An 18,109-nucleotide genomic window follows, 5' to 3' on the forward strand; every position below is an offset into this window, starting at 1 on the left:
AGATATGCAGCCGATGAATGCTGTAACTGTCAGGAATGCAAGAATTGGACCTATTGTGGATGAATTTGCTGAGGCGTTTGCTGGAAGGGCGATCTATTCAATGGGTGATTTGTATTCAGGTTATGATCAGTTTCAACTTGCCGAAGGAAGTAGAGATATGACAACGATGAGGACACCGCTTGAGTTGGTTAGAATGTGCACTCTTCCTCAAGGTGCGACCAACTCAGTTGCGCATATGATGAATGGGATGAATAAGGTATTGAGAGATTTTATCCCGGAAAAGACTATGCCTTTTCTGGATGATGTTCCTATAAAAGGGTACAAAGAAGGAGACAAGGATGAAACTTTAGATACGAGGGGGTGTCACAGATATGTTGTTGATCATATACAAGATTGTGAAAAGATTTTAACTCGGCTTGGAGAAGTTCATCTTACATTATCGGGTATGAAGTCCGTATTTGGAGTGCGAGAGGTTGTAATTGTTGGACATTTATGCGGATCTTATGGAAGAAAACCAGATCCGACTAAAGTTGATGCAATTGGAAGGATGAAAGAGGATTGTGGTTCTTTAACAGAGGTTCGCAGGTTTTTGGGTGCATGTGTATTTTATCGAATCTGGATCCCTCATTATGCTCACATAGCGGATCCATTATATGAACTGTTACGCAAGGGTTACCGATTTGAATGGGAAAAAAGGCATATTCAGGCAATGCAAAGATTGAAGAAATTATTGATGTCACCTCCAATATTAAGGAAGGTTGATTATAAGTGCAATAGACCAGTGATTCTTACTGTAGACGCTAGTCCAATTGCCGTTGGATGGACTGTGGATCAAGATGATTCGAATGGGAGAAGATTTGCAGTTCGATTTGGGGCTAAAGTTTTAAGTATTCGTCAGCGTGTATATTCGCAAGTCAAAAGAGAACTTTGGAGAGTCGTTTCGGCTATGAAAGCTGAAAAGGACTATTTGATTGGAGCAGTAGTAGTAATTGAAACAGATTGCTTGCCATTGCTTGGAATGATTATTAACTGTTCAACGCCAGATTTTGCAATGTTGAGATGGATTGCTTATATTAAGTCACTAAATCCAGAATTTAAGCATATCATTGGAAAGGACAATTTAGTAGCAGACATGCTATCTCGAGCAAGATACGAGAGGGAGGACGAAATGGTTGAAGACATTGATGATGTCGGATTGAAATTCTATTCAATATCAAATCTCAACAGAGAAGACAAGCTATTTCTTGAAGAATCTTATGAAAGAGAATTATTGGATATTGGTCATTATTTGAATACCTTGTCTAAGTAGGGGAATTGGTCTACAGAAAAATTCAAACAAATAAGAAAAAAAGCATATGGATTTTTACTTCGAGATGGATTCTTATGGAAGAGACCGAAGAAAGGAATTGGGATGCCACAACGAGTGATAGGCAAAAGGGAAGAAAAACTAAAATTATTAAAGGAGTTTCATGATAGTTTATGGGCAGGGCATAGAGGAATCTGGGCTACTTTTGCTAAACTCAAAGAACGATATTGGTGGAAAAATATGTATCAAGATGTGCTCTCATTTGTAGAGTCATGTGAAATCTGTCAATCGTATTCTAATATCCGACATCGAGATAGTCTTCATCCTACGTATCCTCTGGCTATTCATTTTAAATGGGTTGTTGATTTGGTTATTATGCCGGTTGGGTTATGGCAGATGAGATATTTGGTTTTAGCTCGTGAAGATTTATCAAATCAAGTAGAACGAAGAGCATTGAGGAAAAAATCTACAGAGGGGATTTGTAGGTTTTTGTTTGAAGATGTCATTTGCCGCTACGGATGCGTAGGAAAAATCACTGCAGATTGTAGAGAATTAAATGCACAAGAAGCTCGTAAGTTCTTTGAAAGATGTGAAGTTAAACTATCACTTACTACTGCTTATAATCCGGAAGGGAATGCGAAAAGCGAACGCGGTCACCCGCCGATTGTGAAAGCATTGGTTAAAGCTTGTAATGGGAAGGTTAAAGAGTGGCCACGGCTTTTGTCATTTTCATTATGGGCTGATCGAACAACACATAGTTCGGTGACAGGATATATGCCAGTAGAACTTATGACAGGTCAAAAACCAATTATGCCGATTGAAGAAAAGGTACTTACTTGGAGTATGCTACCATGGGAAGATGGATTGACAAGAGAAGAACTTCTGCCTATGAGGATTCGACAATTGGAGCAAAGAACGGAAGATGTCCAGATAGCATTGGAAAGGTTTAAAAAAGCAAGGTTACAAAACAAGGCGCGATTCGATAAGCAACATCGATTGAGACCAAAAGCAATCGAGAAAGGTGACTGGGTACTTGTTTATGACAATAGTTTGGATAATCAACATAGTACTTTGCGGAAATTTTCAAAATGTTGGTTTGGACCATATGTTGTAACAACTGTTCATGATAATGCGACTTACTCATTACGGGAGTTAGATGGTACAAAATTGAAAATACCAATTGCAGGGAAGCGAGTAAAAATATTTAAATGAAGACATGCGAAGATGAATATGGAAGACCTTAATGAAGGTATAGAGATTCCGCAGCAAGAAGATGAAAGTGATATGGATAATGAAGGTGACGAAGACGAACTGGACAAAGACGTAGGGGATATATTCTGAATCTAACAGCAATTGGGTAAATTGGTGCATACCGAAGGATGCACAGGTTCAGAGGGGGTGGATGTCGTGTTGTAACACGAGTATACAGTGAAAATAAAAAGAAAGGGGAATTTTATTAATATTCAGTTATCTCGAATATTGGGAGCATCGACCAACTCCAGTACAAATACTGAGTGGTCAGGTTCAGTGACTCCGTTACAGTCAGCCGGAGCATACTGGAATGCCCCGTTCGATTCCAATAACGGGAGTCAGCAGGAAGAGAAGGACCAATTCACACGATGGGTTCGAGGAGCCAATTGGATCCAATTTCGATAAACCAATCCGAGTCCTCTTACCCAATATGAGACCTGTATTGGTGGGGCAACCCAATGCAGTCTAGTTACGAGAAATCCAGGTCTTACTACGAGTCTTAGCCAATCTGACGCGAGGACCAATTTGACCCAATTACGGGAACATCCAGGTTACTACGGGCATCTTTCTCAATATAGGACCTGAATTGGTCGGGCGACTCAATGTGGTCCCGATTACGGGGTTCGATTCTGTTTCAGGCTGTCTTGTTCTCTGTGCCGTCTCAGGGAACGTTGTTTTCGGTAAATGGATTTCTTAAAGGTAAAAACGGAGGAGAAAGCTTGGCGGCGAGAGCCAATTTCGAATCCAAGTTGAGGTGAGAGCCAATTTCGGATCCAAGCTTGAGGTGGGAGCCAATTCCGGATCTAAGACGGAAGATTGAAGAAATTCAGAGGATAAGGTTAGGGGGGATATAGTTTTGGAGTGGTGTGGGTTTTTTTTTGAAGGGGAAATCGGGAGGGGGAAGCGAGTTTTTCAAGCTTTTGCAAGGTTACCTGTTTGGTTTTTTCATTGGAGGTTTTTGAAGATCAAGGGAATTAGAGAGAGGAGCTTCATGCTTCGGGTCGGGAAAGGAAAGACATAGAATTTGGATTTTTCTTCTTCGTAGAGTTTTGGGAAGACTGAGGCAATCGCTGCTGAAGTCAGTGTTGTAATGGTGAATTGGGATTTTTAAATGAAGTGGGTTTGAATACTCTTGACTGTTTTGTGAAATCGAGTTACGTCTGTGATTGAAGGATTAAAAGGGTGTCTATAGGATTGAGTATGCGGAGTGAATGAAATTTACTGGGTTAATCTAACAAGACAGTCAGTGGATACGAGATCGTAAGTACAAAGCAGTATTGAAGGTTAACAGTTTGGGTTGTACGGGGTTCTCTGTAACGTCAAGAGACCTACCGACTGGGGCAAAAAGGACTTCGACAAGCAGTCGAAGAGTACCCGTATAGATTTACGGTACATTGTTGCAGTCGTTTATATTTCAGCAGTCAAAAACTGATAGACTGCTTGACTATTGGCGAATCTCCATACTACCTTCTACAGCCAGATGCCCGGCACGTTCTCGAGCAGGAAAGCACGTAATACTACAACGTGGCGAATGGTGGAAGAATTACATCTTCCGTCAAGTAAGTGAAGAACATGCAAATGTTGTTCTTCTTGCTGATCCATTATCTTTGTGTGATGTTATGAAGTATAAAGATGCAATCAAGTAGAAGAAGGCTATAGAAGAAGAGTATCAATCTCTTATGGACAATGGTACATGGAAATTAGTACGTCTTCCAACAAATCGATCTAATGTTGGTTGTAAGTAGGTGTTTAGAACTAAAAGAGATACAATAGGTGTGGTGGTGAGGCACAAGGTAAGATTTGTTGCCATAGGATACTCACAAGTTGTTGGAATTGATTTCAATGAGACTTATGCATCCATTGCAAAATTCACCACCATTAAGACCATTGTAGCAATCGGGGCAACAATGGATTTGGAAATACACCAAATGGATGTGAAGATAGCATTTTTGAATAGAAAATTGCAAGAAGACATCTACATGAACCAACTTCAAGGATTTGTACAAGAAGGTAAAGAAAATCTTGTATATAAATTGAAGAAATCCTTGTACGGATTGAAACAATCATCAAGGGTATGGTACCAATGAATTGACACATTCTTTGTTAATAAAGGGTTTGTGAGAAGTAAGGTTGATGATTCATTGTATGTGATGCAATCTAGAGAGTTCTTGCTGATTGTAATCCTTTATGTTGATGATTTGATCATCTTGGCTAAGAATATGGAAAAGATAGATTGGATGAAGACCAAATTAGATGAGAAATATGAGATAAGTGATTTGGAAGAGTTGTACTATTGCTTGAGAGTGGAATTTGTAAGAGATCATGGTAATAAGACCATTACAATGAGCCAAACCAAGTACATTGAAGAAGTGTTGAAACGATTCAACATGGAAGAATGCAAGCCCATTCAAACATCCTTGGAGGTAAATTTGAAGTTGATGAAGTTCACGAATGAGGAGTTTACAGAAGTTGAAGGTGAGATGCAAAGTCTTCCATATAAAGCAGCAGTAGGCTCACTCATGTATGCAATGGTGGCCACAAGAGTGGATCTTATATTTGCAATGAGTATTGTAAGCCAACACATGTCTAAGGTTGGATCAATGCATTGAAAAATAGTAAAAAAGATATTAAGGTACCTAAAAGGTACAAAAGACTTCAAATTGTGCCTTAGTGGTAAGAACATTGATTTATAAGGTTAATGTAATGCGGATTGGATTGAGAATGTAAATGATAGAAGATCTACAATGGAATATGTCTTCATCATTGGAGCAGGAGCCATTTCATGGAATTGCAAGAGACAACCTACTATTGCAAGATCAACGATGGAGGCAGAGTACATGGCAAGAAGTCATTGTACAATAGAGGCATGTTGGATAAGGCAACTCTTAGAAGATATTAGTCTAGTACAATTAGAAGCAACTCTAATTATGTGTGATAATCAAGAATGTCTTGTATTTGCCAAAAATCCAAAATACCACTCAAGAACTAAACACATTGATGTTCAACATCATTTCATATGAGAGAAGATTGAAGATAGAATAATAGGTATGAAGTATTGTGCTACAAATGATATGCTTGCTGATGTGTTTATAAAGACATTAATGAAGGATAGACATCATGACTTGATTCGAAGAATAGGATTAAAAGCCTTTTGAAAATTAGCAAAGTGGGAGTGTTGAAGATCAATAAGTTCTTACTTAGTTGCCACCACATGAAGATTAATCATAGTAAGTTGCTAATAGTCAAAAGGTAGCAAAGGATTAAAAGAAGTTACTATGGCAGCTGCTAAGGTTTTAAGATGGCGGTTAGGTTAAGATGAATTTAGATCTAGATCTAGATTGAAAGGATGAACGTGACTTTGGATGAAGTCTATGTAGTTGGGATGTAAACTCTACCTATAAGTAAAAGGTATTAGAAATAAGAGACATCTTTTTCCACACTTCTCTTAGACTACAATCCTTGTTGATGCTAAGTGTTTGTAGTTTTTAAACTTCTTTTTTTCTATAAATATTACTATATTGGATATAAAATAATTAATAATCATATCTAATAAAGATAAATAATCTATTTTTATAACTATTAATGTATCAATTAAATATTATTTTTTATTTTTTATAGCTATTACTATATTTCATAATTCTCTTTTAATTTGTACATATGCCATCCACCTATCTTTCAAAATCTTTATTCCAAATCTTATTATACATCATCTTATCCAATTGTCCAATTTATTTTTATTGGACTCACATCAACTGTTAATATCATTGGCCTTCCACATTCATAATTTACTTTCTTCAAAGTTAAAAGTGAAGAAAGTTCTTTCAATTTTTTTATAGTTTTCTTTGTTCTCCTTTCTATTGAAATGTTTGATTCTTTCATAACAATTCATACAATGGATCTGCTATATATGTAAAATGAAATATCTATATATGATAGAAAATACATGCTCTTAAAAACTTCAGACTTTTATTGTGTTTGCACATTCTTTCATATTTTTAATAATATCAATTTTTTTCATACTTGGCTTGCGTCTATATGATCCACACATGTGTCCTACTGTCAAAACTTCTTTTACTCCAAATATTGATTTTGTCTCCAATAAGGTTAAATAAACTTCTTCTAATCTTGTCAAAATATTCTTACAATCATCAATATGATCTGCGACAAACTTCTTATATTCCTTTGAATCCAATGCCTCATCTCTTTTTTCTTCTTTACATCTTTTAATTAGTATATTACTTTAAAAAGATATTATTATATTTAGAATAAATTTTCTTAATAACTTATGCATTCCATTCATTATGTGTACCATTGAATTTGTAGTTCTTTGTAATAATGTATACATTCTGACTAATCCTTATGGTGTCTTTATAGTTGTCAAATTCCTACTTTGTATTACCAATTGAAATTGATTATAACTTAAATAAATATCATCTATTGAATAGATAGCTCTTCCAAAAAATGCTTCTATAAATTCATCCACAATTGGACTTGAATCTATATTTCCACAAGTTGCATGTCTTGTATAAATCTCATTATTCTATTTTTTTTTGGTACTATAAACCATCAATTAGAATAAGGTGCTATAGACGGTTTCAAAATTTCTATTTTTATTTTTACATTAAATAAATCTATTAGCTTAGGTACTCTCAATATTAGAATTGGTTGCAAATTCCATGGTTTATGAAGAATAGTAAAAATAACCATAGGTGCTATAATACTTGGATCAATACATCTAATTTCATGTGCTTCAAATGCAAAAGCCTTTTGATATTGTCCAAACATATCTTTAAAATATTTTTTTTCATATTTTGTCAAAAATCTATTCTATTCAACATTTAATCCATCTAATGTAGCATCTATAAATTCATACCCTATCTTCTTAGGATTCCTTAAATTTGGTTGTGTAGATGCTCCACTTATCCTTTCTTCAAAATTTGATGGTAGTAACAAAGCCACTAATTTGACCTTTTATGCCATTGATTTATATTTAGTTTCAATATGTACTTCTTGGTAACTTAAATTTTCTATAAATACATGAAATTATCATAAAATTCTTTAGAAAATACATTAATAAGTCTATTCTCTCTTTTCAATCCATCTTACAATAAATAATTTAATTCTTCCATAGTATCTACAAATCCAACTTCTTCAAATGCTCTTAAAATAAATTCATTTTCAATTTAATTCTCTATTTATTTTTAATTTTTGTTCAATATTTTTAATATAATATTTTTTCATCTTCTTCATCTTGACAATAGTCTTAAAAGATAATACTTAATCTTGTGTCAACCCAATAAGTCCAATAGATAATATCTTCTTTTTTATACTTAGTAGAAGCATTTTTTTTTAATCCATTACAATCCTGCCTTACAATGGTATGTGGTAAAAACCCTCAAGGTCTTCAAATTTTTCATTTGATAATGGCTTCTCTCTAAACTTATCACAACTCTTTTCATGATTGGCAAAAATAATTAAAAATTAATTCTTTTCATCCTATCTTGACTTTTTATTTTTACGCAAGCTAAACTATCACCTATTACTTTTGTTTCTATTTGTGAAGAAATAATATATGCTTATTTCAATATAATAGGATATGTAGATATATCTTATACAAAGAAATTTTATTCATAAATAACATCTCCTATTGTTATTTTGATATTTAGACAAGCTCCATATAAATTTATTTTTAAATTATTTTCCGCTCTTATCATCCACTTGTGATTAATATCAATAGGCCATTTTCTTCTTTCATATAATTCTTTTGATATCAAATTGATTTCAAAACCATGATCAATCAACATTATAATTGGTTCTTCTAAATCTCCCAATTTTATCAAAATTTCCATAGTAGCTCTTGTCTAATGACTTTTAGAATAATGACTAGAAGCTTAAATTATATCTTTTCTTTTTGTAAATCTTATTCACAAAAAATCTCTAAAATTTTTCATTTCATCTTCTTCATCTTCATTGCTTTCCATTGCTCTTGTTCCTTTTGTATTTGATGCCATAGTATCTCCTATAGATTGCTAATTTTTTTTTATTAAATCAATAATAACTTCATAAAAGTTTTGCTTTGTAATTCTTAGAATTTCACCAATCATGAATTCAATCTTTCTACTTTAATTTTTTTCTTCCAATACATTCTTTAAATTTGTAGCAACTTCAATATTTTATTGTAATTTATAAGTAAGGCCTTTATTTTTTTTTCATAATATTTTTTTAAAGAAATTTACTTTTTTATCTTTGTATGCATAGGATCTTTTTGTTGTTATGCCTTTTCTCCCCTAGTAGTTCTTTTTGATGGCCCTTCATTATTTTCATCTCTTATTTGTTTTTTTTCTATTAATACTTTATGGTGACTCTTTACAATATGAGCATGAATCAATAATCCATCTACTAGATCATTCTACCTTATAATTTGCTTAATGTTATTTCCAACACACTTTAAATCATCTCTAGTAAAATTTCTTCTTTTAGTATAACTCATTGCATTTGACCACAAAGAATTAGATTTTTTTTTAAATTCTAGATTTATGCTTAAATATTTGCTTAGATTTGCTTCCACCCAATATGTTGATACTTCATTCTTTAAGATTATATACACTTTAAAAGCATCTTATATAAACATCTTCATTCTTCTTTTACAAAAAAAATTTTGTAGTTTTTTTCTACTCTCTTTTAAATGTATCATACCATCTTTAAAAAAAATAACTCTTTTATGTATTACCTTTGTAAAATCATCACATTCCCTTCTTGAATGATCTATGCTATCACATCACATGCACCAATGTATTATATCCCCCATTGCTCTTAAATTTTGTTTTGTAAATACTCTTGATGATTGTTTCTTTTTTTGAAGTTTTGTTAATTTTATTTGCAAGTCTTTCATCCTTCACATGATTTCATCAATATCCATTTCTTCTTTCTTTGATGTAGCTATTGAAGGCTGAATCATAGATGTAGGATGGATAATAGGTATTTTTACCTTAGATGCTTGCAATGGTCTTTGAATATCATCCTATCATTTTTCCTTTCTCTTTTTTCAAGCAATCATATTGTCTCTTCTACTTCTTTTTAATTTGATGTCAATTCTTCATCTTCTTTTTTATCTTCCAATAAGACTTCCAACTTTTCTTGTAACTCTGTATTAGCTACTTGAAGAAAAAGCTCCACTTAATTTTGCTCCAATAATTGTCTTTCTTTCTTTGATAAATAAGAATATTACTTTTTAAACTTCCTTAATAACTCTGTTGCTAGAAGATCCTTCTTTGGCCTTTCAATCTATTCAAAAAATGACTTCTTTGTAATCCTATCACTATCTTCTAAGAATTTTCTTAAATATTAAAAGATCTCCGGTGCAGTAGCTAGTTTAAATAATTGAACCATCTTCCTTTCTAGAACATGCTTCAATTGAAGCACCATCCATAGCTTCTCCTTCAACTTTCTTGTCTTCTTTTTTCATAATTTAAATAATTAAAGAAAACCAAATACCTTCTACTTCAAGCTTATCATATTGGATTCACCAAATATGTTATATTATGTAAATTCTTGCTTAAAAATACATTGGGCACTTAATTGTAGAAGGTAGAATGGAAATTATAATAACAAAAATTCTAATTTTAATAGAATATTAAATAAATTCTAACTAAGTCTTAATAATGCTAAATAAGCTTTAAATAAATTCAAAAGAAACCTTAAAAAAATTACAAAAGAAATAATAAGAAATCTTAAGAATTTCAAAAAAAATACATAATAAATCTTAAAAGATTTTCTAAAAAATCCTAAAGAAATAATAGAATAATCACAAATATATCTTAAATAAATCTCAATTAAGTCTTAATTTAATCCTAGTTGAAATCCTAATGGACTTCAATCAAATCCTAGACCAAATCCAAAATCCTAAGTAAATCCTAAATTCTACTCCAACTTTAAATCTTAACCAAATTTTAATCAAATCCTAAATCGTAATCTAATCCTAATCCTAAACAAAATCTTGACCAAAATCTAATCAATTCAATTTAAACTTAACATAATTTAGAACCTCAATATTTATTAATTAAAATATTTATCTTGATTAAAATTTTATATTCTTCTCAAAAATTAAATTAGCAACAATTATACAAAATTTGAAAATAATTGCAATTATCAAATAAAGAAAAAATCCTAAAAATTGCTAAAGTATTAGCTGGCTTCCTACTCTAAACTAAATGTTGAGTTTCTAGCACCAATATCTCTCTTTTAAACCATTCAACTATTCTCAAATTTTACATATGTATAGAAAATCAAGTCTATTATTTTTATGCATAATTTCTATTCCAATCCAACTAGTAAATTACTAAATATCTTAGAAATTCTAAGTACCTTTCAATGTCCAATCTTCAAGACCTCAACCTATTTGAAATTTAATAACCTTCAATTCAACTATTTGATCAAGCTCAAACTAATAGAATATACTTTAAACAACTATTTATATAATTTTTCAAAATTTAAATTATAGATCTATTATCAAACTTAAAAAATTCTCCTAAATGTAATATTTTTTATTTTATAAATTCTAAAATCATCCAAAATAACTGTGACTGTGTAAGGTTTTCACAAAATCATTATACATTTAAATCTCTCAAAATTAATATTTAAAAAAACTTTTTTAATTCTTTTTTAAAATTCCACTCTCTAATCTCCAAAAGAACTCTTAAATTTCTGTATGTACTCAATTTTGCACCTCAAAGTCTAAACTCGATCCAAGTTGATAACTTATCTTCTCCAAGTATCAAATTTTTCTCTTTTGAATTAATTTTTACTAAAATAAACTCCTAATTCTTTCCTACATATACTCATATTCTTGATTTTTCTAATCTATCTTATTTTGCCTTATTTATGGTCTTACAAAGTAAATAGAAGCCTACTTTATAAAAAGATAGTATTTACACCTTTAGTTTTACTTTCTTTTGAACTACTATCTATTTTCTAAGAAAATTTATTATAATATTTGAAATAAGATCTTCAATAATATAGTAATTTCTTCATCTTATTCATCTATTGGTTGTATTATATCACAACAATGTAGTAAAATAAGTTGAAAAGATCTTGTTGATGCTCTTTCAATTCATGCATATATTGCTAAGAACCAACATAAAGCCTTGATGGAAGAAAAGATACAAAGCAATTTTGATGAGATAAGGGAAGGAAATTCTTCTAAGAAGAAAACTTGAAGAAATAAGGCTTGTGAGGTGGCTTCACAAGAATTAATCACAAAAGATATGTCAATAATATTGAAAAAAAAAAAAAAACAAAAGAGATTAAAGATAAGGATAAATTGATAGCTTATAAACTAATCTATGATATTGAAGCAGTAATAAATTTAAAGGGAGTGTTGAAAGAACATGTATTAAATACTAAGATCGAATTTATATTGAAAGAGATTTTGAGAATTGTTAAGGAAGAATTTCATAATATCATTATTTATCATATTAAAATAAAGAAGCAATTAGTGGAAGAAATTGGATTCAATTATACTATATATAAAGAAGAAGAAGAAGAAGATGTATGTATATATAAAGAAGAAGAAGAAGAAGAAGAAGAAGAAGAAGACGAATTTGGTATTAATTGCAGCCAATTAGCAAGTGAGGGAAGTAGTCATAATTAAAGATTATATTGTGATGATCAAAGTAATAAAGATAAAGAGATTTTAAGACATTATATCCAAAAATATTGAGCTAAAGCAATAATAGAGGCATTGGTGAAGGTTAGAAATAGGGATGAGCTAGTTGTTGCTTTGATTGACTATAGTTTGAAGATAAATCTTATGTCTAAGGATCTTTATATGAAGCAAAGGTGGCTAATTGATATAGAGCATGGATAGACAGTATGAGTGTGAGTGTAAATTTCAGCCTTCTATCCAAATTATAAGATGGCCTCAATTAAAAATTGCTTGTAATAGGTAGTGTGAAGTGGAAGATGCAATGAACAAGAACAAAAGAAAAAACAACATAAACAAGTAAAAGGAATGTATACAAGCAAATACACACTCCAAAACTCGGTCATAGTTTATTTACGGAGTTTTTATCTATTAAAAAGTAAAAAATAAAAGTAAAAAGTATATTTTTAGAAAATTCATTCTTTAAGCTTTCCAATGATGTAAGAAACATATAAATCCAAATTACGATGAGTAAGTTATGTAGGTTTAAAAATAACAAGTAAATAAATAAAAGTTAAGTGGAAATGTTTTATCTCAAGGGTAACTTGCTTATAGGTCAAGAGTTCGAGCCTCACCAAAGCTCACATATAGTGTATATCAGTTGTCTGCAGAGGCCTTGAGGCCTTAGTCTTATTTTCCTACCTATACCCAAGGTGCTACAACCCATATGGAACTTGTACACCTTCCTTCCTACAAGGACTAGATTAGCTGCTAGTCCTCCTATTTTCTACTAGTAAAACTCATTTTTTTATATTTTTGACTTCACCATGGTATTTAAAAACATCCAATTAACTTGAGCACTAAATGTGGCCTTCAAATCTTACTCTCATTCTTTATAATGGCTTCCAAAGTGGTAAAACTTATTTTTACCAAGATCTTAAATATTGCTCTAAAAATTCCTAAAAATTTATAAATAAATTCTAAATAAATTCTGAAAAATCCTATAATGTTTCTATAATACTAATATCCATATAAAGCTATATTTTCCTACCTTCTTGATTTTTAATAATAATAAACATCAATTCAAATCCATTATAAATCCTATTTTTTATATCAATAACTAAAATGACATGAAATTCTTTCTCATGCTTCTTCTAACTACTAACATTTATAGTTTTTATAAATAGTACATATAGATAGAAGAAAAATATAAATATTGGTCTTAATAAATAATCTTTAATATTCAAAAATGAATAAAAATACTAAATCAACGAAGATAATTGCCACCAAGACTTACTAAGATTCCATCTCTACCACAAATATTTTAATTTTCTATTTTTCAAATGATTTCTATACTATTCATTATATATTATGATTTAAAGCATTTTCAGTGCATATTTTTATCTTAAAACAACAAATGAGTCAATTTTATGACTGTCACATAGCAACCATCTGGGACAACTTGTAAAGGAGAAGAACCTAGAATAGACCTTCTAAAATGCTATTGAATATAAAGAAGATTTTTCTATGGAAGTTCTTAACAACTATTCAAGATAAGAATGAGTGACTTGCTACTAATTTGAAGGAACTAAAGTAGGTATTATTTTATAGAATTAATCAAGGATGACAAAAAAATTAAATTTAACTTACGAATTGATGATTATATTTATATATATAAAAGAATTAGAGCTAAAAAAGTGATATTTTTAGATTCTTCTTTAATATGAGAGGATTTTACTATCAACCTTCTAAGGCATATATTGCCGTGAGGTGTTAAGGTTGGTCTTTTCTTGGACTAACACTAGCTCATTGAGATAGTCCATTTTTTCCAATCGGATTCAAACCCGAGGTAGTCACTTAAAAACCTCTTATCTGACCAACCCTTCTATACTCTTTGGATGTTTTCTAAGATATATTCTTACAATTTATAATAATTTATTATTTATTTATTTATTTATTTATTTATTTATTTATTTTATGAAAGTCTCTTCAAGTACTTGTCTCCTTCAGTTAGAATATCTCTAATTATTTGGTGAAGGAACTAAATTGAGAGGAAGACAAGATAATTGAATATAACTACAACTTATCTTGAAGTCCAATGTTTTAGGTGCTAAATTCTATCTGGTTTTGATAATTTGCCACTTAAAGAATTGAATATAGGTGAATTTGAAGATGAGCCATTTGACTTTGTATATGATAAAAATCAAACTCTATATTCTTTATATCTATTTCTAAATGTTTTGGTTGGAAATTTTTTGCCGTTGAGTGTTTGTAGCCAAATTGAATTGTTTGGAAAGACTTCTTTAATCAAATAGGTACCTAATCATACAATGTTATGATATAATACGACTATGTGGTGAAATTATAATCATAATTAAATTTTTAATTAATATCTAATTATCTTAGTTTAGTTATAATTTGAGGTATCTAAACATGGCTTTACTTTCTTATCTTAATAGTTAGTAGGTTACAGGTTAGTTAATAATTTTACCTTTTAGATTATAGAGATTCTTCTACTACCTTAAAAAGACCATAAATTGATAAAATCGAATTAGAAGAGGTAAATAATTAATATAATTGATACTAAGATTAAATTAAGAGTAGGATTGGACTAAAAAATCCTTAGGATATTATAGATTGATACTCGGGGATCGACCTTTTGTGAGACAGGGTTAAAATCAAACCACAAGCGACTAAAACGATGACCTAGGATAAAATAGGATTTCATTCAAAGATCAAAGGATAGTATTTGAGAGCTAGCTTCAAGTTCTTTTCAAAGGCATAACAATTGTTTTTGGAGGATTTTTTAAGAACTTAGCAATTATTGTTCAAAGTCAAGGTTTGTATTGGTGATTTTGATTTTATATAATATAATTAGAACTAGCAATTTTGGCTACTTTGTGCAATTGATGTAACATCTATAGTTGAAAATTTGGTACTATTGTTATGGACACAGAAATACAAACTCAAGATCTAACAAGAAGTTCAAGAAGAACTGGCAAGAATTAAATTAATCAGATGAATACAAGAACAACACCAGAGGTGTGAGCCACAGCTCCAAGAGATGTGTTGTCGAGACTGAAGAACTCTTCAGCCTTGATTCCAATATATACTCCTATTTACAAAGCTTCTCCAATAACTTCTACTAATTAGGAAGCTTCTAAAAGATTCCAGAGACTTGCTTCTAGAAGGTTCTAGAAACTTGTCTCTAGAAGGTTCTAAGGACTATGTCCCCTAACATCACCTCCTTCTTTAGCTTCGAGGTCTCTGAGAAGCAATATTATTGTTAATCCGTACGACTGCAAGAAAATGAAGATCTGTCGCATAACGTCTGCTATGAACTCCAACTATTATTCACGAGGTAAGTGATTCATCAGCCCTTAAAGCCAACGGTAGTGGCCCACTCCTTCAACTTTTGACCAAGCATGAACTTCTATGTCCTCATTGTGAAATTATCCTACAAAAATGCCTTCTGGCTGACCATCGTAAGCACGTTCGAACTCAAATACAATCACTAGTGATCGGTTACTCAGTATCCTTCGTCGTCATCATGGTATAGGCGATTCTTCATCTCGGGATCATCTTCATGAGCTAGTCAGTTGAAATAATCTGATTGGCATAGTATCTATCTCTTGGCTATCCATATCAGAAGACCAAACTATGGCTATTGAAAAAATTCTACTTTATCTTGGAGAAAATAACTACATCAACTGCGAATTTTAGTGGTGCTCTCCTCTTTTCTTATATTTTTGGATGAGCAAGCTTTAGAAAGAAGCTATCGTCGAACCGGCTTAGATTTATGAGGATGTTATTGATGAAACTTTTGTACCTTTTGCAGCGCATTGGCAAGATTTTCAGCTCGCTCCCACGTTCACTCGTTAATATCATAGCCGCACCAATGAACAAGATACTCCAACTTGCCCCACCTTCGCCGTGAATCCAATACCTTTTCAACCTCGTAATCCTCATGGTTCTCAATCTCAATACTAGGTGGCGGACATTGCACTCTTCCAAGAAAAGATGACTCTCGATAAGGCTCCAACAGAGAAATATGAAAGACTGGATATACCTTCATAGAAGCCGGTAATTTCAGATGATACGCCACTAGATTGATTTGCTTCAGGATGATAAATGGTCCCAATCTTCGATAGTACAACTTATCACATAGTCGCTTGGTCTTGATATTCCGTCAAAGAAGCCATGCTTTATCTCCAATTTTGAAAGTAGGTGCTTGATTCCGAAATCTATCTGTACACGCCTTGTAGGATTCTTGAGCGGATTGTAATTGAAGCTTCAACATATTTTGAAGCTCTGATAGTTGTTTCGCAAATCTTTAAGCTGCTGGATTGTTATTTGTTGACGAACTCAATAAATCAAGCTTCGGATGATACCCATAGTTAGAAAAGAATGGTGTGTATTGAGTTGATGCATGGAGGGTGTTGTTATATGCAAACTCGACTAGCGACAGATATGTGGTCCAATCATCTTGCTGATAGTTGATGCTGCATCTTAAGTATTGTTCCAAGACTTAGTTCACCCATTTCGTTTGGCCGTCAGTTTGAGGATGAAAAGTCGAAGAGAGCTTGATATCCACCTTTAGTATCTCAAAGAGAGATCTCCAAAACTTTGATATGAATTGGGTTCCTCGATCTGATATGATATCATTGGGTAGTCCATGATATCGATACACATTATGGAAAAAAAGCCTTGCTGCGACTTCATTGGACAATGTCTTCTTGCAAGGGACAAAGTGTGCCATCTTTGTAAGCCGATCTACCACGACAAAGATGCTGTCAAATGAGTTCGATGATGGCAGGTCCGTGATGAAGTCCATGGAAACTGAAGACCATGGTCAATGTGAAATCGGTAATAGCTATAGGAGTCCATAAGGGCGATGTCGAGGATTCTTGGATCTTGAACAGATGTCGCAAGAGATGACAAAATCTTTCACATCCTTCTACATTTGGGGCCACCAAAAATCTCGAGAAATAAGCTCCAAAGTCTTGTTGAATCCAAAATATCTTGCAGTTAGAAAATCGTGGCGAGATTGAAGAACTCGGAGTCGTGCTGGTCCTTTTGGGATATACAACTGCTCTTCAAAGTATAAAAGATCTCTCTCCACCTTGAACTTGTCGTCATTGGCATGCTACTTAATATCAATGGCTACTGAATCTTCAATGGTCACGGCACGTACCTAATTTAGGAAGTCAGCATCAATTGGCACAATAGTAGCACAAAGCTAAAATTTCTCTAGCTTCAACAATGTCATACATTGTTGATCAAACGCTGCTTCTCCAGCCTTTGATATAAGATACGATCTCCTCGATAAGGCATCAAATAGTCCTTGCTACTTTCCAGGTCGATAAGTGATAACAAAATCGAATCTAGATAGCAACATACTCCACCGAGCTTGACGTCGATTTAGAACTCGAGCCGACATGAAATACTCCAAATTCTTATGATCTGTATATATGGTCACTGGGTGTGCAGCTCCAAGAAAGTGACGCCATTCTTGGAAAGAATCCACTATAGCAAGAAGTTTCTTATCGTGGATCTCATAATTGATTTCAGCAGCAGAGAACTTTTGAGAATAGAATGCAACCAGATGGAGCTTCTTGTCTTCTTCCAAAGCAAAATCCGATGCATCAGTTTCTAAATGAAAGGCCTTTGTAAAGTCTGGATGTACTAAGATTGGAGCCGTAGTAAATGCGGTCTTCAGGTCTTAAAATTCTTATGATCTGTATATATGATCACTGGGTGTGCAGCTCAAAGAAAGTGACGCCATTCTTGCAAAGAATCCACTATAGCAAGAAGTTTCTTATCGTGGATCTCATAATTGATTTCAGCAACAGAGAACTTTTGAGAATAGAATGCAACCAGATGGAGCTTCTTGTCTTCTTCCAAAGCAAAAT

The 18,109-nt window shown here is 32.3% G+C and overlaps 1 long non-coding RNA gene across 1 annotated transcript in view; it reads right to left on the reverse strand.

Moving 5' to 3' along the window:
• Positions 1–355: 355 nt before the first annotated feature.
• The window catches only part of LOC149989701 (uncharacterized), a 65,215-nt gene continuing 47,461 nt past the window's right edge, over positions 356–18,109 (reverse strand). Inside the window, exon 2 of the long non-coding RNA XR_016501876.1 lies at positions 356–524. This is a non-coding gene — a long non-coding RNA (uncharacterized LOC149989701). The remainder of the gene's footprint in view (positions 525–18,109) is intronic.

Source organism: Physcomitrium patens, chromosome 2 (genome assembly GCF_059467195.1).
Source record: "Physcomitrium patens ecotype Gransden chromosome 2, ASM5946719v1, whole genome shotgun sequence".
In the NCBI taxonomy this organism is placed as follows: Eukaryota; Viridiplantae; Streptophyta; class Bryopsida; order Funariales; family Funariaceae; genus Physcomitrium; species Physcomitrium patens.